Source organism: Stegodyphus dumicola, chromosome X2 (genome assembly GCF_044657685.1).
Source record: "Stegodyphus dumicola isolate Sdum_Otavi_A_Nest chromosome X2, ASM4465768v1".
NCBI lineage: Eukaryota > Metazoa > Arthropoda > Arachnida > Araneae > Eresidae > Stegodyphus > Stegodyphus dumicola.
Window position 1 is genome coordinate 69,137,089 of NC_140781.1, and position 23,776 is coordinate 69,160,864.

Genomic DNA, 23,776 nt, shown 5'->3' on the forward strand with positions numbered 1-23,776 from the left:
TATTTTCACAGCGAAAGTATCGAGACATTAAGTTTCCTTGGAGCCAGGGAGTGCGATAAAGCTCTTGCTGATATTCAAACCACATATCATCTAACTGCTACCACGACAGCATGCCCGAGGGGATGCAATAATTCTTCATATTCTCCCCCACTTAAAAAACGGAACTCGGTTGACTCAAATTCAGATGGTGACGAATTATATTCAACCATATTTTAAGTCGGGCGCCACAACAGAGTCTATTTTTAGTATTTTTCGGAGCCAGGGAATGTGAGAATTTAAATTATGCCCTCTCCGGAATTCACGAGGGGCTGCAACAATTCTTCATATCCCCCCTCCCACTTATAAAAAACGAAACTCAGTCGACTAAAATTTAGGAGATGACAAATTGTCATCCACCGTATTTTAGTTCGGTAGCCACAGCATAGACTATGTTTTATACTTTTCGAAGCCAGGGAATGTGATAATTCAAATTCCCTGGCTTCGAAAAGTATAAAGAATTCGAACCAGAATTCGAACTACGGATCTCCCTCTCCAGAATTCGAACTACGGATCTTCTAATTGCTTTCTAGATGCGCTACCAGTTATACTATGATATCATGCACGGCTAAACGCAATAATGTTTTTACAAGTGTCAACAATAAAGCTAATTTATTGGTATGAACTATCAAATTTTGATTTCAACCTATTTTCATTTGCAAATTGTCATCAATTAAAATTTCCTACACCACTCTTTGAATGTAAAAGGCTTAAGTTTTATCTTCTACTGATGAGGAAATAATTGCTTAAGAGTGAAAAACCAAAGATAAGCAGGAGTGTGCCGAGTTATATCACCAACAACAGAAGCTGTTAAGTTCCGTTTGTGGATAAGAAGACAGAGGGAAATAGCCAGTGATAATGATGACTAACAAAAGTGTTTATTTAGGCTTCTAGCTGCAGATCCTTGCCACGTGACGCCGTTAATAGACGAAGTAGGCTCACTAATTAAGCAGCGAGGTCGAGCTCCCCTCTACGTCCTCATTCTCATGGGCGGGCGCACCGGATGGACCCATCGGATAAGCATCCTGTCTTCATGCTCTCCGTCTCCTGACGTGGGACGTCGACTGTGAAATATGACGTCACGAAGGAGAGCTTCCACTCATCAGATGCTACTTTTTATAAGTTCTCTCAATTGTGAGGCACACATGAATGGTCGCGAATCGCTTTTTGAATAACTTCTGCACAATGACCGTCCATTGTTATTTTAAAAACCACGCTTAATTCCGACTTCGGACACTCTTAAGAACTCGCGCAGTCACTTGTTGTCAAAAACCAAACACTGGATATGTCGTAAATTTTTTTAACTAGATTAACCTCCCGTGACTTACATGAATATTCTTTTATGCGGTGCAAAACATGACTTAATTTTAACAGCTTATTGATAAATAAAATTCTTCTCTTACTAACCGAAAAATGCTTCTCTATAGCGTCACTGCTCATACTCTGTGTGCTCAGCTGAACTCACGTGCGGCAACTCAGAAGGAGTAAGAAGCAAGTCGAAAACTTATCCGATTTGGAAAAGTGTGATGCATTGCTCTCAGTGACCATTTTATGCTGGCGTAAACAAATCACTACAGCTATGTTGTCTATGAACCATCACAATGAAAGAATTACCTGCTCGGCGGCTTTTCAGTCTCTGCGTTATAAGAGAATTATTAGCAGATAACATAAGTAAAGGATTAAATATTATGATAAAAATATAAATCGGTCTATTTATATTTTGAAACGCGATCTGCAGGGGGGAGTATTCCACACATGTAGCTTAATAACTATCTCTCCTTTCAGTTCCGGCTAAAACGTAACCAATAACAGCTTACATTTCCACCATACCGAAGAGCTCCGTTTATGCAAAAGAAGGCAGTAAAAAGGATTATTGTTACACGATTTAAACAGAAAGAGAGAATAGCTCTCGGAAGTGATTAATTCAGTAACAGGCAAGGAGAATCTAGGAAAGTGGACTTCGTACTGATCTATACCCTATGAGTTTACAATGCGGTGTCATTCGCATAATTTGCTCAGTCCTGTAAGCTCGCTGCTTTAAGTAAGTATGCCTTTGTTTTATTTTCCTTGATTCAGTTTTCTAATTTTGAATTACATGTAATTTCCTTTTGCTTTTACTTTTGCATTTGTTTCCGTAAATGTAACTAATTGAAATGGATGTGGGCACGCAAAATCTTCTGATGTTTACAGTTTTTATAAAATCCATACATTAGTACATTGATATTAATCTTCAGAATTTGTAATCGCAAGATGTACATCAGTTGTTTACGAGTAACATGTAAATGTTTTAAAGATCAACAAATGAAAGTCTTGCGATGTAATACTCATTGCTTAATTAATAAATAATCAAAGTATTAATTAAATAATTATTTAATTTTATTTGTTTCACGAAAAACTTAATCTGAGCATTTTACGACTTTTTCCAAAGTTTATTTGTAGTTGTACCTTACATTCGTTTAATTCATTTTGCACATAAACATACACAAACATACGAATACTTACCTCGTTATTTTCACCTATTTATCTGTCTACTTATCTGTACACTTATTATAATGGGAAATCTACTACATATTGTTGACATAGTTATCAGACCACGTAGTACTTTTTAGTTATCTGAACTCGTTAAAAGTACCACATTAAATGTGTCCGCCATAAACTATTTATTTTGCATATATAGACCTTATTTTCATACGTATTTTATTAACTACAAACACATCTAAGTGACACTTAAGTGTGTTGATTTTAGCGAAAGAGTACATGAGGAAGGCTGATAAGCGTAAGGAGTATTTGGTTTCTGAGGACATTAAAGATGATACAATTATATATTTTAATATCTTTTACTTATATGAAATCTATTTAAGAATCCAATTAAAAAGTAGAGCGCTCTAAGGTATACACGCATCCCATTCAATTTTTTTCTACTTTATTCAACTCGTGAATTCATTTCGGAGTTTATTGCATAGTCAAGGTCAAATGAATTCGCTTTGAGAATCGGAGTGTTCACATTTGCTTTATAGCATTTTTCGTTTACGCTGATTTATTTCCATTAACCTCGTTACTAATATATAAAAATGTAAAGGATGTAGAGAAATAAAATTTTTTTAAATAAAATTTTGAGTCTAGAATAACGTAATAACTTAGAATAAACTTCCAGAATTAATATTCAGTTTAGCAGTATTCATTTAAAGAAAAATTCTTGTATTCTCTCAACTTATAACTATACAAAAGAAATTTATCACTTTTTCATTAAATATAAGCTTTAGATTTCTATGTTTAATTTTTATTCGATTTTTCTTCAAGAAAATATACATGTGTAGCGTAATTAATAAATGTTATAATTGGGTTAAAATATTAATATTATTACGTAAATGATTAACGTTATTATAAGATACGAAATTTCCAGTGTAATAATTAATAATCGGCAACCAATAATTAGTACATTCATTTAAATTTTAAATTTGGAAAGCGATGAAGGTTTAAATTAAATTTTGATATTAATTAAGTATTCATTGAATGTTCAAATAACTTAGGTGTGTGGGAATATATTGCTAAACTGTTAACTCTTAACTCCAAATATAGTGAATAAAAGTGTAAAATAGATGTTTAACAATAATCTCTTCCCTTTAACTGAATAAGATTTCCGTTCCATTAACTAATTAATAACTGCTATTCCGCAACTTATTTTTATTTAGTGCTTTGCTAAATAAGTTAATGCTTTAGGCTTTTGTTAATTTGAAGGCAGTCTTCTTAGTCAGCATTATTCTCAGAAATATTTATTGTTACAACTTTGAACATTCATTTTTAAAAATAAAACGAAATAATTTTTTTAATTGTATCTTCAGAAAAAGGTATAAATTTGAGGATTTAGTAAACACAGTGTGACTAATAGTATTAGTTTGTGAACCAGCCTGCTTTTGAAACACTACAAAAATTTTTCAAAGGTTGAAAAAGGGATTTTATTGCTTTCAGATCGATCATGTGAGAGCAGCTCAGGGTTATTCCCGTGCTACTCGTTGAGGCAAAAATAAATGTTTTTACTAGCTTTTCTTTAACGTTTACAACATTGTTATCTTTGCTCATACTTCAATCAAATTTAATTTATTCCCTCCAGTATCAGTTGTTCTTCGCTCCCCTTCTTTGGCTTGAATTTGCTCGTTGTAAAATTACTAAATTAACGTTTGACCATTTTTCAGTGTTATACACGAATTTTGTTCGAACTGAATTTTGCCGGTATTTTGGAGTTTTAATGACACTTGGCATTGCGTTCATACGTAAACTAATTAAAGCGTAATCAATGCTGATGACATAAGAAAGCACCTGAAATTATTAGGATTAAAAAGCAAATATTAGTATTTTTACAGTTTAAAGATGAAACTGTGTTATATGACTTTTAAAAAAGATGCAGATTTTTGTCTTAGAGAATTTAAAAGTGCATGTGTTTTCGGTTTTTTTTTCCTTCGTATTTTTTACAACGCTGCTTCATTTGAATTTCAGTATTAGTTGGTCCAACACATCGATTTATTTACGCTTTCACACTTCAGAATTTTAGACAGAAAAAATTAACTACTTTCCTGCTAAAGTTACGAGAAATAATTCATTTACGATATATGTCTGCGATAAAACTTTATTTTATTTCGGATTAAGTAACATTAAACTAAAATTTACGAACTTCATATTAAACGTTACGATTGGTTAAAGGGTAACTAGGATGTTAATTAACGTTTGACAATACTAAATTTGCATTCTCAAGTTTATCTAGAAAGTTTATAGAAATATTTAATAGAGAAATATATTTAAATAGAGAAATATGTAATTGGAAAAATATATAACAGAAATATAGGAGGAGGGATTAGATTTAGATTTTAATGATTGAAAATTCAGTAAATAATTGAAGAGTTTTAGAGAAATATTTAGAGGAACATTTGATAGAAATTTAAAGGGAGGGATTAAATTTAGATTTTAATAGCAGCATATTTAATAGAAATATAGAGGAGAAATATTCAATAGAAACTAAAAGGGAGAGATGAGATTTAGATCTTAAGAGTAGCAAATTTAATAGAAATATAGTAGAAATTTGATGAAATATATAACAGAGAAATATTTAATTAGAGAAATATTTAATAGAAATACAAAGGAGATATTAGTTCTGTAGTTGCAAGAAACTAATTAAAAAAGTTTACTGATACAGTTTAAAGAGTTAATTTTATGGTACTGTATACCTGAAAGAGACATAAATTTCGATGTTATCGCTCAACTGAAATAAGCAAAAGCTATGGAAAAAAATTTATCGGATATCTTGATTGAGTTTCTTATAAAATATTTTTACTTGTTTCACGAGAGGACTAGTCTAAGATGTGATAAACCAAAAAATGGTTATAATTCTGCTTTTAGTATGTGCGATAATATTTGTGAATGTTGAATTTTTTAATGGATATGTAATCTCCCCAAAATGTACTGTGCAATAACTGGTCTGAAATACAATTGGGAATGTTTAGTTATATTGTGGGCTACGTTTAAGTGCACATTTCTGGCGAATGAAAATGTAGCTTTCTTTAATTTAAAAAAAAAAAAAATCTTTTTTTTTATCTAGTGTAGTTTTATTATCCGAAATATAATTCTCTCACTACTCTCGTAAGCCTGATATGTAGTAACATGAAAAGTATTAATTATTGTTTTTGGATGTTTCTGTGAACAAATTTTAGGGAGAAATTTATCAATATTACGAAGAGAAAAAGAATTTATCAGTTAATTTGTGTATATACAGCATTATATCGAATGGAGCTCTTTAATGGGAAAAGGCACTTTTTGCGATAGGTTTTCTTTCCGAAAATAAGTGAGATTTCACATTATAAAAAATATAAGATTTATGATCTAGTTACGCAACGATAAAAATTTTTCTTTTATATTTTTCTGTAATATAGATAGCGTGAAATCTGTTTAATTTCTTCATTTGAGACCAAAACAAAACTATGGTATTTAAAAAGGCATGTATGTGTGTATTCTTCATATTGTTAAGCCCCAGTTACAGCAGAAGGTTTTGCAATACGAACTGAAAGCTCACGTCAATAAACGGTGTATCTGCAGAGTCTTAAAAGTTAATTTTTTCAATCAATTTCAGCTTACTTGGCATCTCAGCTTTCGTTTTTTAAAATATCATCTACCTACAAAAAGAATAATTTATATCAAATTTAAATGAAAAAAAAATAAATGATTAAATTTTTCGCTAGATTTTAAGCAGCAGATATACATTGCTAAGACTTCAAAGACGAAACACTGCAAAAAATAAAATTTACACTGTTCATCACACTACTTTCAAGAAGTTTATTACAATAAAAAATGTAACGTGTTTTAATTAACCTATAAGGTATTTCTCCCGCTTTCCAACCCCCGGCGAAGGCGTTTGCTAATTTTTCATCTCTCCGGCCAAAAAAAAAATCCTAATGTGTCTACATTGGCGCCCGAACTAAAAGGATGTTGGATGATGATTCTCCTCACCCAGGATTTGGCGATTGGGTCCCCTAAAAACCCCAGTCGCCCTTTAAAAGAGGGAGTATATAAGGTATTTCTCCCGCCTTCCTAGCGTGCCTTCGTGGTGTAGTGGCTCTGCACGCTGGCCCGGTATTCCAGAGGTCCGTGGTTCGATTTACGGCGAAGGCGTTTGCTAATTTTTCATCTTGCCTGCTTCCAAAAAAAATCCTAATGTCTCTATAACCCTTATTAGCCAGATTTCATCCCTTCAAATTGCTTCTTAATAAAAGGAGGTATCACCTTAAGGGCCACTATAAAAAGTTATGTAAGCCTTATTGTCAAGTAGACACTGACTGGCCGGTTCGAACTACCAGTATACAACTGTTTTAACCGCTCGGGCACTGATGGAGCTGCATCATAGGGGAATTTACCTTATATCGAATGGCGTTGAATGGGGTTTGTTGCATTGGTGTTTCCCTTCTCCTCGTAAAACGTAAGTACTAGCCTATTTTCCTTAGAAAGTCTTCGACGAAGGCATTCCTTTCCTTAGACAAATAGCCTTCACACTTTTGCCATACTGTATTAAACAAAGGAACGAAACAGAAATATTATTTCTTTCTTTTCTAAAAATGAGAGAAAATATTCTTGTGAAATGCGATAATTTAATTTTAAAGATGAATAAATCAATATAATATAAGTTTTTTTAAAAAAAGAGAAATAGATCAGATTATGAAAAATCCATCGCTAAAAGAGATAATTTCTCAGACAAATATTTTTTCATTAGTAGATATGAAAGAAAATGTTTAATATTTTTAATATCACATCTAAAAGAAAGATACTAAAATTTGTACGAGCTTCCGATTTCTAGTTTCCGACTGGTGAAAAATGAATGTGATTGTATTTAGGTATTTTAAATACTGGGTTAGGTTAGGTTAGGTTAGAGTTTAACAAAGCACACGTGGCCTCTCTGCCTGAGGGATGGGAATGCTCAGGTATTTTATAAAGAATCAGCTTAGTATTTAAATATCTAAATAACGTAATTCAGATGTTCCATTAGAAATATCTGTCGCCCAGACGGTATAGTGGTTAGGGGAGCCTACTACGGTACCGAAGGGCCCAGGCTCGAATCTCGGGTAAGATGTGGATGTTTGTAAATGTATAGTGTCGGTGCGACATGGCGGCACTCTAAATATGCGGCGAGCCGAAAGTCCTCTCGTGTGGATTTGTGGGTGAGAAGAGGTGTGGGAGAACCCGGATCCCCCCGTGTGCTCTCCCTCAAAATTGGGGGTGGAGAATGGAGATCTAACCTGTCTTCGGAGTAGGCTCTAGTAACCATTGTTAAAAACAATATTAATTTAGACACGACAACATTAAAAATGTCTAGTTTCAAAAACTGCGTTACTGTAATAAATCTGATCGCTAAAGCAAAATCAAATTTTTTCAGTCATGTGTATATTCAGAAATTGTGTCCGAAATATTTTTATTTCACTTACTACTGCTAGGGTGAAAGAAGATCCAGAAGATTTAAAATAACAAAAGAATTTGCAAAATTCTTCATTTAGCCCCAACAAACTTTCAAATATCACTATTTTTTCTGCAAAAACTTAAATAATTAAGGAAATTTTAAAAACGTTAGTGTCTATTTTATTCGTTAAAAGCAAGAAAAATTAAGTTACAAGAAAATCTTGAATATCAATACAGTATTTTTAAATATTATTTCAGTGTTATTCACTATTTATCAAAAGGCTATTTTTAACGTCTTTATTTAAAAATTATACAATATTACACGTATTAATTTTCTGAATACATAAAGCTATGATACAATTAAGTACAATTAATGTTGTTCAATATAAAAATATAAAGATACAATTAATTTGCATGCACGGGCGTGTATTTACTTCTTTGTCTGGGGTTGTAAAAATACTTGGCATAACTCATATAGCTTCTCTGCATGGTTTGATTCAAAACAAGTAATATTTGCCATGTTTATAAAGAGTGGTTACACCTAAAATCTGCCAATAAAAGAATCTTCTTAAGGATCTAGTAATAGAGACTCCCAGTTACCATCCTTTGGGATATTTTAATACTAATTGGAATGGTTTCGAGCAGAATTCTAATTTTCATTATTGGTGCTCAAGGATGCTGACCGGTGAAAATATGCATCCGCATTAGCCCTGCCCGCATTATCCCGCCTGTGTTTTTTATAAGCTGCTGCATTCGTCTGCAACAGCAAAGAATACAACATCTTAATCTATTTTCTTCACAAATGTCTGAAATAGTTAATCCATTTAATGTACTAAAATGACAGAATGTTAATTTAAAACAGGCCGTTTTTAGAAGTTACATCTGATTGATTAAATGGAGTTAATTTTGCTGTACGCAAAAGGAAATTTAAATTCGTCGTCTTTTGGATCTCTAGGAGTTGTTTAGAATCGTTTCAAGCAAAAGTATAATTTTCGTAGCGTCGGTGCTCAACGACGCTGACCGATGAAAGTATGCATCTGCCTTATCTCATCTGTATTTCTTCACCAACAGCAAAGAATACATCTCAGTCAACTGTTTTGACGAATGCTTCAAATAGTTAAGCCATTTAATGTGAAGTAGTTAAAACTGACAGAATATTAGTTTAGAGCAGGCCGTTTAGAGATGTTACATCTGATTGATTAAAGAGTTAACTTTGCTGGACGCAAAAGGGGGTTTAAATTCATCGTTTTTGTACCTATAAGCTTTGTTTGCCCTTGCAACAGGAAATTTTGCGCCGCAGATTAAAAAAATAATAAGTTCTTTAAATCTGAAAACGTTATTTATGGCAGTGTAAAGAGAAACCTTGGGGTCCACACTAAAGAAAGAAGGAAGAAAAGAAACATTTAACTTCTTACTACAAGCAAAGGAAAATGAGGGATATTATATCCTAATTTAGCCACTATTTAAAATTTCTACTTCCATGATGAAAGCCTGAACAGCCACTTGTGGTAGGCATGTATGATATACAATAAAACCTCACCTAACCGAAATGTATAGTTGATGAGACCATCAATTATGCATTTCAAAAATTAAATCTTTCTACAGTTTCAGATTTGGACATAGTTTATGAGAAAACAAGTGATTTCAGACTATTGTATGCTAAAAAAGGGAAAGGAGAAATCTCTATCCAAGAGGAACCTAAATAAATGGTTGCTTGAGATAGCTGCTTGTAAGCATGGCTACCAAACAACTAAAATAATTACTACTGATTATTTTAAATAATATAAATATGGGAATGCATCATATTGTATTCTATTACTTATAACTGTCTAAAATATTTTTATCAGATTCATCAAAATTTCAGAGGCCATGACTAATATAAAAAATGTTTTCGTCCCGGGAGTGGCCTTAACCTCTAAATCACATTCATACTCTCTGATTTTCCTTCTCTTCTTGTTAAGGAGAACTTACATGCAATTCGTTCTATTTAAGAGCATAATAACGTGGCCTCTATTTTAAATAAAAAATTATGAGGCCGAGAGCTGGAAGAAGGTCTCAGCTTCTAAAATAATAATAAAAAAAAATACATGTACATGTATCAGTCTTGTTCTCTTACCCTCTAAACAGATGCATTTTGAAAGCATGCTTAGAGTTTTACGAAATTCACTCTGTCACGGGCCTGCAAAAATTGCTCCAAGTTTATTCTATAAAGGAATATATTTAAAATAAGGAAAAAAGAAGGAAGTTGTCATTTAATAATTATGGCAAAGTATACGAGAACTATCTGCGTAAGAGAGGGATGCGTTTGTGGAGAACTTTCTAGGAAAAATTGGCTCGTATTCATGTAAAGAATGCAGTGTAAACTTTTACATAATTGTGATCTAGTGACTACGTTTACTGATGGTGGCAGTTCCGTTCAGTGTTCAGTTTATGGCTGCTGCTACGTAACTTATACACGAGCCTTTTTCCCTTTAAAGATGCATCCCTCTGAAGGCAAATAGCTTTTCCAGCTCTGTGCTGAAAAAAAATATGTTTAGTTATGCTTAACATGCAAGGTTAGGTTAGGTTAAGTTGTTTGATTATGGCATAGCACACGAAGACTAGCTACCTATGGGAAGAGATGCCTTCGTAGAGGACTTTCTGGGGGAAATTGTTGTATGTTGCACATGTAGAAAAGCATGAAAAATCGGCATGAAGTCAGCCTGTTCACCTAGGGTCGCACACCGAGTGGAATAACTAGTATTCAGGTGTCCTGACCACTTTCTCAGGACTACCCGCTGCTGGAGCTCTTAACATATAAAATGCATGCCCTTCTAACGTAGTAGTTAACCCATTTCGCTAGCATTTGGAAGACCCATTGTTCGGTTATCGGTGAGGATGCAGTTAATTTTTCATGTTTTTGCTGTGAAACGTTTAATAGCCCTTAGTTCATCATATATTATCCAGTCTTAAAATTTAGTTTCACAATGAAATAAAAATTCAGAGGACTAGAAATTTTATATGAGTTTTTTCTTTGTAAGACCTATCTCTACTTTTCCACATACACTAACTTAGATCCTACGATGAACCTGGCGAATTCTCGCACAGGCGTGAATACCAGCACAGAAGAAGGGTGCAAAATAACCCTTTATTAAAGGAAACTAACTATTAACAGAAAAGCACGGACTTCGTGTGTTACAAAACACCGTTCACTTGCGGCGGTAACTAAATGTAGACTATAATACAAATCAAATCTGAAAAATAAACGAGTGGAAGAACGCGCTTCAAAATTACGCCTAAAGTGTGGACTCACAGAAATCTAACCGGCGTGATACTAAACTGATGATAAGACCAAAAGGCTTACTAGCGTGACCGCGAAATAACAACGAAACGTGCGCTTGGCTAGCGAAACACGCTCTGAATAAACTCAGATAATCACACATTTAAATAGCACTTCACTTAACTTTAAATTTACATCCTGGAGAAAGAATGTGAGGGGAAGTTGAGAACAGCAAAACTTAAAAATAAATTTGTTATGCAAAATAAGGAAAACCCTATACCCTTACCATTTACTGAATTTTATGAGTATCCAAATTATTAATGCCAAAATAATCATATGAATGACAATGGAGAAGTGGAAGAAGAATGCAAGGGGAAAATTATTGCTTCTAAATGCGAGCATATTCATAGGAATACCTTTAACTCTTGTGAACCTAGACTTATTTTCTTAAAAACAAACATGATTTTATAAGGTGTCAAAGTTATTTTGAATATGTTTAAAAATCTAATTATTTGTATGTTAGAGAAGCATGCAGAAAATTAATATTTCTGCGCAAAGATATGCTTATTTTCTAGTTACAGTTTTAGTCCATCTTATGACATTTCATTTGAATTTAACTAACAGTTAAAAGTAAATTTCATTTGCATTCCCCTTTGATGCCGTTTTATCACGTACTGTCTCAGTCCAAAAGTTTATGAAGATTAGTTTGGCAAGAAGCACAGTACGAATTGTCCCAACCGCATAATTTGTAGTAGACAGACATTTGACTGTGTAAGCAGTTACTTGCTGGAAATACTTGTACTGTTTCCAGATGAATTGTAAGTTCCACTTATTTGCTCTCAAGTCAAGAAGCCGTCTATTGCTTTGTAAATATATTATGAGATAAAAAGTTACGATATAAAATAAAGTTTTACTTGTTTGCGTGTTTGTGCTTCTAAGAGTTAGTGTAAGGTACAGGTGATAGCTCGCATCATAGCTTTGAGTCGTGACAGTTTGATTTAGTTGCGGGCATCTCTCTTATAACCTGGTAGATAGGTTCCTAGAAAATATCATATTGTGTGGAACCATGTTGTACGAAACGAACAGCTGATACAAAATAAAGGGATGCGTTGCGAAAACTTTTAAAAACAAAATATTTTTCTAATGATTCTCGCTGTTTCCTCATTTAAATTTAGACTTTTTGAAACGTCAAATGCCTTTCCTGCTTTTGAAAAGCGATTCGAAATTAATTTTTTCATTTCCAAAGAAATATATTGTTTTTTAAAGTTGTTTTCTTACTTTCAGGCATAGTTTGGGATTGAAATAAAAATTCGCAATAATTACTCCTGAAAAGGACTAACTAGTAACTTTTAAAAAATCTTTTTAAAAGGGCAGTTAAGTAATTTATGCAGTCTATCTACTCAGCACTTGGAGCACAAGCTACATACTGTGTAAATGGAGGGCACAACTCAATTTGAAAGGAATTTCGATGTAGAGAATGCAGGTATTATTTTATGTTTGTGTGTATAAGTTGTCAGTATGTATTACACACGATGGCATAGTACATAACTTAATTTGTTAGAAGTGTAGAAAAATTTCAAATTTATAAAATAATTATTTTATTTTTTATTATATTTATATTGTTATAAAAATTCTGCTATAGAAGTATGTACATACATAAAGTGTTATAAAAGCGTTATACGAGGGCTTCTGCAGTTTTGTTACATGTAAAATGAAACCATGTTGTGAAAAATAATGTTGTAAGAGGGATACACATACTTAATTAATTAGAAATGCTTCTTAGTTGTTACAACTTCACTCTGGAGCTACTGGAAAATCTACTTTTGAGAACTATCTTTCCTTACACCGATGTGAACATAGACGTTTTAGAAAATTTTATTGCTAAGTTCTTGATTTACATTTGATTGTTTGGGGAAGGGTCAGAACTGCATAAATTCAATGGAAATTGAAGAATAAAAGGAAAAAAACGACTTATTTAAAATAAATTTATACCGGTTCCTTTTTTTTTTCGAGAAATATTCGGACCTATCATAGTTTTTTAAAGAAATTAACGTATAATTGCATAGGAATAGTGAAAGTAACATCTGTATTCATACATATCTTATAATCAAGTAAAAGCCCGGAGTTACTGAAAGTTTTGAGCGTAGAAAAGAAATTTTATAAAAAACGAATAAAAGTCTTAAATATAGATCCCAGACATATTTCCAGCTGCCAAATTCCTCGAAATAAGCTAGGAAATTTTTTAAATAAGCTAGGAATTGTCAGTGTGGGTCTGAGGATGAGAAGATTGTGGAAATATTTACATAACTTTTCATGCAGTCCTTGTAATGTGAAAATTCCAACTAACAAAATGTTCATTATGCTTTAGTAAGTTGAACGCGAAAAGTTGTTTATCTTCTCGTGCAAAATTAACAATAATATACGTTATGTATATTTTCATAGACATTTATGGCTGAAAATTTATTAACGATTACTCCTTACCCAACACGGTAATGTTAATCGTTGAAATGAGCAACTTTTGTTTAGCAGTTGCTCATTAAATTGGCCGAGAAACTTTTATTTAAACTAAGGAATGCATAGGATGAACATTATGGGAAATGAAGCTCATAGCCTTTTTTCCCTAATTTCAGTTATTAAGTTAGAAGTACCTTTAGAAAAACATACTTCTTAACTAGTAGTTTTAAGATTCTGCTCCAATTACAGAATGCTCGGCAAAATTGCTTGGAAATATACAAAACTCAGCCTTTGAAAATTAAGTCTTTGAGACTCTGCAGAGACAGTTGGCGAACCGACTAGAACATCCCAAACAGGTCCAATAATCTTAAAGTTAGGACAATGTAATGCCAATGCATTCAGATATGATTCTCACCTTGAAGGCGTCATCTACCATAGGAGCTGCATAAGGTTGAAAAGTTTCATCTATGAAAAATATTCTGAAGAGTACCACTTTTAAACAACCTTACTTGGGACGCATAACCTCAACTACATATCTATGTGCTGTTAAAGAATCTACACAGACATGGAGTTCACGCAGTCGTTTCTCATGATTCATCCCCAAACAAGTAAACCGCTACCACAGAAATATTGTCTTTCATGAGTATGTGATAAGAGTTGGGGTATGCTTCAGTTTCAGTTCAAAATCGCTATTTAAACTGAACCTATACCCTACCATGAATAGTTTTGAAGTTAAGTGATCTTGGTTACATTGTTGATGATGGCAACGCACTTTTAAATACTCTTCCCTAGTCATGCTTGTGAAGCCCTTAATTATCAGTAGGTCTGCTTATTCGAGTACTGGTGGTGGTTGAGCGGTCACAAGCCAGTCGTATAGCGGTTGCATAGCAATTTCTTTGCCCCTGCAATGACAATTAATAATCTTTTGATGCTGCAGTTATTCTTCGGGCGCTTTTAACCTGTAAGACGATGAAGTACTCTAATGCTTGAAAGGTAGTTTCAGATTCTTTATATTATATACTGAAGAACAACATTTTTTCTAGAGACCTTGCACTCACTTTACCCCGCCTCCAGTCTACCGACCACTAGCATTCTGGCCTTTACTTAAATGGTGCGTTTCAGATATGATTTTAATAACGTCTGGAGATTTTCAAACTTTATAAAAGTTATTTAACTAAACTTACTAAAGTTTCAAACTTACTAAAGTTATGTAATGAATACGCGCTATGTAATGAACATGCTTCCTTTCATAATTTACTCGTTTTCATCTTATTTTCATATTCTGTTTGGAAGTTCCGGCTCAGCAGCAAGATTTTATGTTAAGAACATATAATTACCATAAATAATTGTACTCAGTGGAATTTTAATCTCTCTTTGTATAGTCAACATACTATCACACTTGTCTTTAATTCTGAATAACAGTGTACTAATTTAAGAGAAATTAAATCTAGCTATTAAATTTTTTAAATGTTTTAAATGAGCATATTGCACTCAGTACAGCATCATATTTGCAAGACTGACATTTGAAAGTCAAATTTGGAAAATCCACCCCTTCCAGTTTGGTTGGCATTTGGCTGTTTGGTTTTCTTTACAACATTTTTTACATATTTTTCATGTAAATAATTTTTTACAAAATTATTTACATGAAAATTATAGAAAGTTTTTTTTATAATTTTCTCTCAAAAATTATTCTTTTTTTGATCAGGTTCGGGGGGAAATATTTTTATTTCTTAAATTAAGCACTTCCAGTTTTTTAACCTTTCAGTCACCAGAAATGATTTCCTAATAAGAAAAAAAAAACGCAAAATTAAAACTCAAAGCCAACTCCAGAGAATCTGAATGTAATTTATAACTCTGCAAATCTGCCTTTAACCGCAATTATCGCCTCCTTTACTCCTCTGACAACCTCAGTTATTTATGCCGTAATTCAGGGCATATTATCTCTTGTATCCTCAATTAAAATAAATGCAAGAAGTTGAATGAATTGAAATTCTTTTGATGTTATTTAGAGAATCCAGACAATACTTCTATCAAATTGAGACTTTACATTGAAGAAGATACAAAACTTAAAAATTGCCTTTGGTAAGATTTTGTGTAGCAGTATTCACAAATGACACTGGTCTGGACCTTTTCATGTTATGATTGAAAACTATATTTAAATTTTTACATTCTGTTTTTTTAACTACTATATTTAAATATAGTAGTTTGTTGTTTGGCTTTAGAACGAATTTTTAATCTGGCCACTATGTTTAGCCTGATGTAGCTATTTGACAAAGAACAGAGATAGAGAAACGGAAGTTGTGATGGAAACAGGTCTATAAATTTTCGAATTACAGTTCTTCAATATATGCATATGTTGTTTGACGTCTAAATTAATACGTGGAAAAAAAGGAAGCAAAAAATAAGACTGTTTATTAACCTAAATGTTATACATATTTCTAGACATATATATATGAGCACAGTTGTACTCATCTACGCAGATGAAATTTCAAATAAATTTTTAGGGGCATTGCTCTCAATATGTTAATTAACTTAGGATGTTCAGTCAGTCTGCTAATCGTGGGACACTTCCGCAGTTAGCTCCATATCCTCTTGATAGAAGCTTTTAGTACTTAGCGAAGCTTCCGTTAAAACGTGGACACTGGTCATAAAGGATGGTCTTCTACAATCTGATCCATTTAAATATTTGGTGAGGAAATATAGTTTCTTCCGCAGACTTGTCGCATATTTTTTCCCCAAGCGCAATTAGTGCTTCAAGTCTACTAGTGAGAATATCTTCAATTTCAACAAAACAAATGAAAAATGTTATATGTAACGCATCGGCCAAAGCTTGAGATCACTATTATAGATATGATTTTTGTAAGCATACCTTCTATACCATAAATACCTTCCAGTGAAAAATATTTCCAGGTTTCCCTCTTCAATCTGTGCATTTGTGAAATGACCGTGTTAAACTATTTGGAATCCACTAATAAGTTCCATTTATTAATTAAATGGCCGTGTTAAACCATTCCACGTATTAGATTGCATTTTTAATTAGTAAGTTCAGAAGTCTTGTGGCTGATATAAATTCATTTATTAAATGAATAAAGTCTTGTAGCTTCTATTCAGATTTTGCAATACCCACAAGATGTACTGATCTTACTTACAATGTACACAGAAATTGCATCCAATGCAACACTTTCTTCGAACTAGAACTTCAGCTGAATGGAACACTCTGATATAGTCATATTAGAAAAGGGGAAGCTCAAGGATGTCTTGACTCTCAAAAACGATGACCGTGAATATTATAAATGAAGATGCAATATTAAAAATCGTAAAGGTGATTTAGAAAAGGTCTTGAAATCTTCCGAGATTAAAAGCATTTTAAAACTTCAGTCAGTTATAAGATTTCGCTAAACGCTCACTCCAGCTGCAGTTTTGTATGTAATGTAACAGGTATAAATGTGGTCTGTCACAGAAATTTCGAGCATTAAATATTAAAGAATGTGCTTAACAAGCAAATTCCTGGCAGATGCTTGACATGAAAGAGCTGTGTTACAGAAACTTAGAGCATTAGTTCTTAATTAATATGCTTAACAAGCAAATGAGTAGACATTGGAGGGGGAGATTACAACAATAATTCTAATAATTTAGCGAATTTCCGTTTCCTAATTTCTTTTGTCTAATGATTCTTCGAAACGAAACATTTTGTAGATTTCAATAAAAAAATATTTCATATATTTTCCTGGATTCAATGCTCTTAAGTTGCATCTCAAAGCTTAGTTTTCAAATATGCAGACACTGTTCCTGTTGAAAATTGTTATTTTCTCTCCCCCCTTTTGTATTTTAATCATATATATTCCAGCATTTACGTGATTAAAATGTTTATAGAGCTTGCTTATATCTATTTAGCATGCAAATCAGTACTTGTTACGCTTAATATTCCCTTTCCCTTAGACTAGAGATTCCAACTCTTCCTGCATTGATCCCATTTAAAAAATTTGGTTTTCTTCAACGACCCCCTTACGTTTTCCCCTTTAATATACAGCATACAACATAATCAAAATGCAGATAATTGCAGATAAATAAACTAAATTTAACGATAAATCTAAGAATATGAACAAAAGTTTTAAAAATAACGGTTTATTAGATTTATGTTTTATTATTTTTGTATTATTTTTAGGCCAAAGGGGCTTTGTCCCTGAAGGACTATTGTTTTCGTTTTGCGATTTTTGCGTTGAAAACTTTAAAAGGCTGTATCACCCACCAAATACTATCGCCCTGTATTATATTTGAAGAAATTAAATAATGAAGAACCTGTATAAATGTATGTGTTTCTCGCATTGTGATAAAACAACGGTACCTAGAGCCATCCAATTTTGAATGACGTGATCTTACTGCGAATATGGGCATCTGAAAGCCCAAATTTGAAATTTGGAATATGTTTTATTATCGATTTCCTATTTTGTAAAACTTTAGGGAATTTTTGATTAACAAACTCAACGATTTAAAAGCGAGCAATGGCGACACTCTACGGGGGGGGGGGAGAAACCTTTTTATCTCCAGCGCGCAGAACTGTGTATCGGAAATTCTAAAGATAGGCTCATTTTAAAATTATTTTGCGATTTGCAAAATTTTTTGAACAGAATTTTATGGTTTAAGTGCAAAGAGCAGGATATTTAATAAATAAAGGCAATACACAAAACGTTAAAAAAACGCCCCTTTGGAGATAATTTAAAATCTGAAACCTTTCAGATTTTTTTCCTTTTATTACATTTAATTTTGCCAATATAAGCAAGTTTTTAGAAACAAAAATCACAGATTCTAATTGCACAGAAGTTCGATTTTAATTAATGTGATGGCTGCACTTGAAGAACTGATGGAATTTTTTTTAATATTTGACATAATTCTTAAATCACCTTTTTCAAAAATATTCAACTTATGTCTTATTTTCCGTACTAATTTACTGACTTGACAAAATCCTGCTTGCATTAGGTAAGAGGCAGGAAAAGTCAATCGTTTTAATTCGGAAATAACTTTTGTTTTGGGAAATTTTTCTCGGATGAATTTTATATTCCAAAACATAGCGTACCTGTGTGTTTTTAGAAAAATTTAACTTTGTATGTTATAGCTTTCTCTCAGAAACCAATTAATTATGAATTTTATTAACATATTTTTGTAATCAATGAGATTTTGATTATGTCGGTCAGTTGCCAGTACACATTCGGCTATCGACCCGTAATCGATCCTTTATCATTACTGACCCTCCTTGAAAATTTCATCGATCGCCAGGGGGTTACTACCGACCCCACTGGGAACTCCCGTCTCAGATGAATAAATTTAATGCTTGATTGTCCCTACAAATAGAAGCCGTGTTATTTTCTCACTACTCGGCCCATCTCATAGTTACTAGATCAACGTAGCCCTATTAGGTAAATATCCTATAAAATTATCTCGCATAAAATTATCCTCTTCTACTTCTTTTACTTAATGGCATGATGCTGAGCAAATTCTGAGCGTAGTTGATTTACCTACCAGTTCTTATCTGAGCGTAGTTGATTTACCTCCAGTTATCGGCATGACAATTAATTTTAATTTTTGCTGGTTGATGATTTACATTAATATTTTATTTCCTTATTTGGAATTTCTGTAACTCGTATATGATTATGATGTACTGTTTTTAATATTTTGCATGGCCTGTATGTAATACATTTTCTTTCAATTTAAGGGCAGAGTATAAGGTGGAATATGTAAGATAAAAAGGCGCAAAAAAGGAGAAAAGGCATGTCATTTTTGTATAAAATTCTTAATAACTGCTATAAATATTTTATTTTTGCACTGCAGTTTAATTGTTTCAATAAATATTTTGTTTATTCACTGATCTAAAGCTATCGATGATAACTACGCTCATAAAACTATGGTGTCACTACATAAATGGTTATATGCAGTGCTAGACAGAGATGGTGTTATATCATTTTGAACAATAACATGAGTATACTCCAGGTATCATCACAACATTTCAATTTCTAAAATTTGGCGAGTGTAACATACATAACTGGCAATAATATTCAAATTTTAAGTAAACAAGAGAGTAAAAAATGTCAGAACAGTATAAAATATAAGGAACAGCATTGCGCTACGTAAATAAATTAAAGGTTGTAACCCAGTAAGTAGTCCACTCTAAATAAATTATTTGCGTAAACTAAGCAACTAAGTAAACAGGCTAGTTTAGTTAAATAATACATTCAGTTATTAGCCCAAATGTCTATTAATTTCGTTTTGGCATTTTGTGGCGTTTCACTATAAACGGCGTTACACTTTTCAAATTGTTGCCGCCAAATTAAATAATAAAGAATTTTCATAAATGTATGTATGTTTCTCGCACTGTGATAAAACAGTGATACCTAAAGCCATCAAATTTTGAATACTTCTCCACCCGAATATGGGCATCTGGAAGCTTAAATTTGGAATTCGGAATTTGCTTTATTATCGATTTCATATTTGGTAAAGCATTTATGAGTTTTTGATTAAGAAACTCAACGATTTCAAAGCGAGCAGTGGCAACACTGAACGGGAAAGAAAACATTTTATCTCTAGCGCGCGAGACTGTGTATCGGAAATTCTAAAGATATGGCTCTTTTTAAATTATTTTGTGATATTGCTGTTGAATTGAATTTCATGGTGTAAGTGCGAAGAACGTGATATTTAATAAATAAACGTAACACACAAAACATTAAAAAAAAAAAAAAAAAAAACCTTTGGGCGTAATATAAGATCTGATAACTTTCAGATTTTTTGAGTCTGTTTTCATTTTAGTATATTCCAAATATACTTACAGGAATCTAGTTACATTATGAATCCTCTGGTGGCAGGATACTCATTTACTAAGGAAAAAACAGTATGACAATTAAAACAAATTACAATTAGTAAAGCAATTAAGTTTAAACACCATGAAGTGTAATATAAATCAAAATTTAAAATTAGTAAACCTTAAAGGTAATATCCCGTTTAACCAAATGGAAGAAACAACATAATTCAAAAGAACAAAACCAAATAATACTGAAATTAAGACTTAAATTTTCAAACAGAAATTAAGTATAATAGGTTTCTCCTTAAAAAGTTAATAAAGATTAACTTAGTTAGACAGTTATAGCTCAAATAAAAGACATTAGCTCTTAAAATTACCAATTTAAGTAACACAATTACAGCTCAAATCAAAAACTTTAGCTCTTAAAATCAAGAAACAATCAATAAATTCAAAATAAGTAAATTAATACCAAAGCAAATTAAAGCAGTTTAAATAAAAACGTAATTAGTTACAAAATTAAATATAAATTAAATTAGCTAATAAGTTACACAAAAATGACATAAGCTTTATTTTCCTAAGCATAAACCCCAGCCGTGTACTTTTGTTACCAGGTTTCTTAAAATAATACACACTAAATAGGGATGTTTCTGTAACAAAATCTAAACTTTTTATGTGGTTCCCTTAAAATAAAAATTCCATTAACATAAAATTCATTATGTTTTAAAGGAAAAATTGACTATTGGTAAGCCATAATGACTATTGGTTATTTACCTTCACTATAAATCCACGAATTCAGATTACTTTGGAATTTAATGTTGAAAAACGAAGCGTGGCTTTAATTTCCTCTGACGCAATACAAATTTTGTGAAAAAAAATAGAAAGTGCAATTGTCTTCCGAAAATAAGGGACAGTCGCATTTTGTTTTGCGGTTATTTGGCGGCATGAGGTGTAAACCAAAAGCAGCTTTATTTTTTTCCCTTTGTACCTGAATAAATATCTTAGACTGCAAAAATTAAGTAAATATCCTGTTTAGCTGCACAAACGAAATTAAACGCTTGCTTTTTCTAATGACACGAAATGGCTTGAATTAGATTAGTCAATTATGGCAAGGCTTTACCTAAATGGTAGTGAATTTCGGGGGGGACTAGCCCATATTAATGTTACACTCAAGGAAAGCCAAAAATGTTTGTGCAATCAGATAGTTCGCGTTAATAAAGCCCGGATGATTGGACTGGATAATGACAAAGCAAACGAGAGCTATTTGCTCAAAGGAAGTAATGCCTTCGTGGAGGAATTTTTAAGATTTGAACCCGGATCGAACTACCTTGTTTAGTGGGCTTAAAAACATGGAGGTAAATGTTATGGCCATGCTTAACGTTAAGATTATCTTTGCTGAACTATGGCAGCCAGAAATTTTTTCTTTCTCCTGATGTCGGATGAACTGTATTCAATTCTGTTTCATCTCAAAGAAAAACTCAAAACCTTATACAAGTTACTGTTTAAAATTTCTCTATTATATAAATTCCCCAATACTTATTCTTTGCTTAGATTTCATAGAACTTTTTAATTTGTGGCAATTTGTGGAATTAACAGATTAGTATCACATTTCACGCCGTATTTAAAAAAAACAATGAAGAACTAAATAATTTAAGTAAATAAAAACGTTTACACTAGAGCTTAATGCGACGCGAAGTTTAGTTCCAGTACTTCTCATCATTTGAGATAAATCGTGCTTCTAGACGAAGCGCATCGGAGCCCTACTTAAAAACGGTTCCGACACTTGTTTCATGAAACTGAACTCCAGTTTCAGAAGAAAGTTTTCTTTATCTCGAAAAATTTTATTTTAATAATATGTTAATCTGAAAAATTCATTCTAACTTCTGAATGGATGCCTATCTTTCCCTGAGAAACAAAGCCTTGGACGTAGATTGAGACCTTCAGGAAGAAAAGCACCGACCCACTTCTCAAAATCTTATTTTCCGGGAGCTGCAATAAGTTTGTGAGACTTGATTAAGAACGTGTAAATTGTTTCTTCTTGAAGGTGCTACAAATGATCATCCTGATCTTGCCCGCGTATCCTCTGCTTCGATACCGGTGGTTTCGATCACTCGCAATTTACAATAGGGAAGGGGAACCGTTCTTTATGTGCCTAAATGCACTACAAATTGCAATAAACATAACATAGTGAAATGCTAAGGTCAGTGGCTCAAACATGTCCAACGCTAACTTCCCACGGAAAACAGCATTGCCAACTTTTCTAAAGGATGTAACTAAGTACGCGGGATGAAAATGATCGCTTGTACAAAACCTTATTTTTGCTGTCGGCTTGCAGATGAGCTCTAGGATTTAGGGGCAGTTTTTCCCTATCACACTGTACTTAATAGTTGTGTTAGATATGTAGGAGATCTCGGTTAGAAAGTGTAGGATTCTTCTCGCTTCGTTTTCATATCTACACTTCTTTATTAAAATTTCCTTCCATACTCTCACGTTATTCCTAACGTTTTTCTCTACTCTCATTAGTGACGTTTTAACCGATTTACCTTTTCTTATTGGTGTGATGATTTAGAAGGAGCTTTGTTTCTGCCATTCCTTGGGAATAGTGCATTATACTATACATTCAAGGCTTAAATTTAACCCGAAATGAGAGACGAGGTAGGTCCGGTATTTTATTTTACTATTTACTAATTATCCTTAACTTAAACTCATTAAATTTTTGCTTCTCTCTTTACATATTATTAAATAAATTTTTTTTATTGTTGATTTTATTTATTTATTTTTTGTTCGTCTTTCCTGTGTGCCTTTAATAGGGTTTCAGCATTTCTAATTTTAGAAAATAAGCCCTGTTTTTCATTTTTAGTATTAACCATTGACTTCTTAGAGAAATAATATTAGCCCTTTGGGAAGATTCCTAAGGTGATTTACTGTTAGTTTAACCTAACTTTTCTGAGAGATAATGGGTAAGTAGGGGAGATGTGATTCTCTTTCGAAACAAACTTCGAACTCAGATAATATTTAATACAATTAACTAATACTGGAAATGTCGTCCCGTGTGTCATCTAAGTGTCACTTTCCTATGTTATCTTGCAATTAAAAATGGAACAACAGCCTCTCTTGTACCATAAAGATTTTAAATAATCTTATTCCAAAAGGTAATAATTTTATTTTATTAATTGTCTTCCCAGGTATTTAAAGGATATTTTAAATATGGTGCATCTGAAGTTCCTTACACTTCAATGTGATTAGCTTCTCTCATATGAATCTTACTCTTTAAAAATGTATCTACGAAACCGTTGCATTTAAGATGC

General features: G+C 32.5%; 1 protein-coding gene across 3 annotated transcripts in view; it reads left to right on the forward strand.

Annotated features, from left to right (window-relative positions):
- The first annotated feature begins 1,060 nt into the window (after window positions 1-1,060).
- Window positions 1,061-23,776, forward strand: part of LOC118199916 (G protein-coupled receptor moody-like) — a 48,293-nt gene continuing 25,577 nt past the window's right edge. The window contains exons 1-2 of one of the 3 annotated variants that reach the window (XM_035371793.2): window positions 1,061-2,077; window positions 19,392-19,445. The gene's annotated coding sequence lies outside the window, so the exon portion shown is untranslated. The remainder of the gene's footprint in view (window positions 2,078-19,391; window positions 19,446-23,776) is intronic. The other 2 variants (XM_035371790.2, XM_035371794.2) reach the window with 2 other exon arrangements.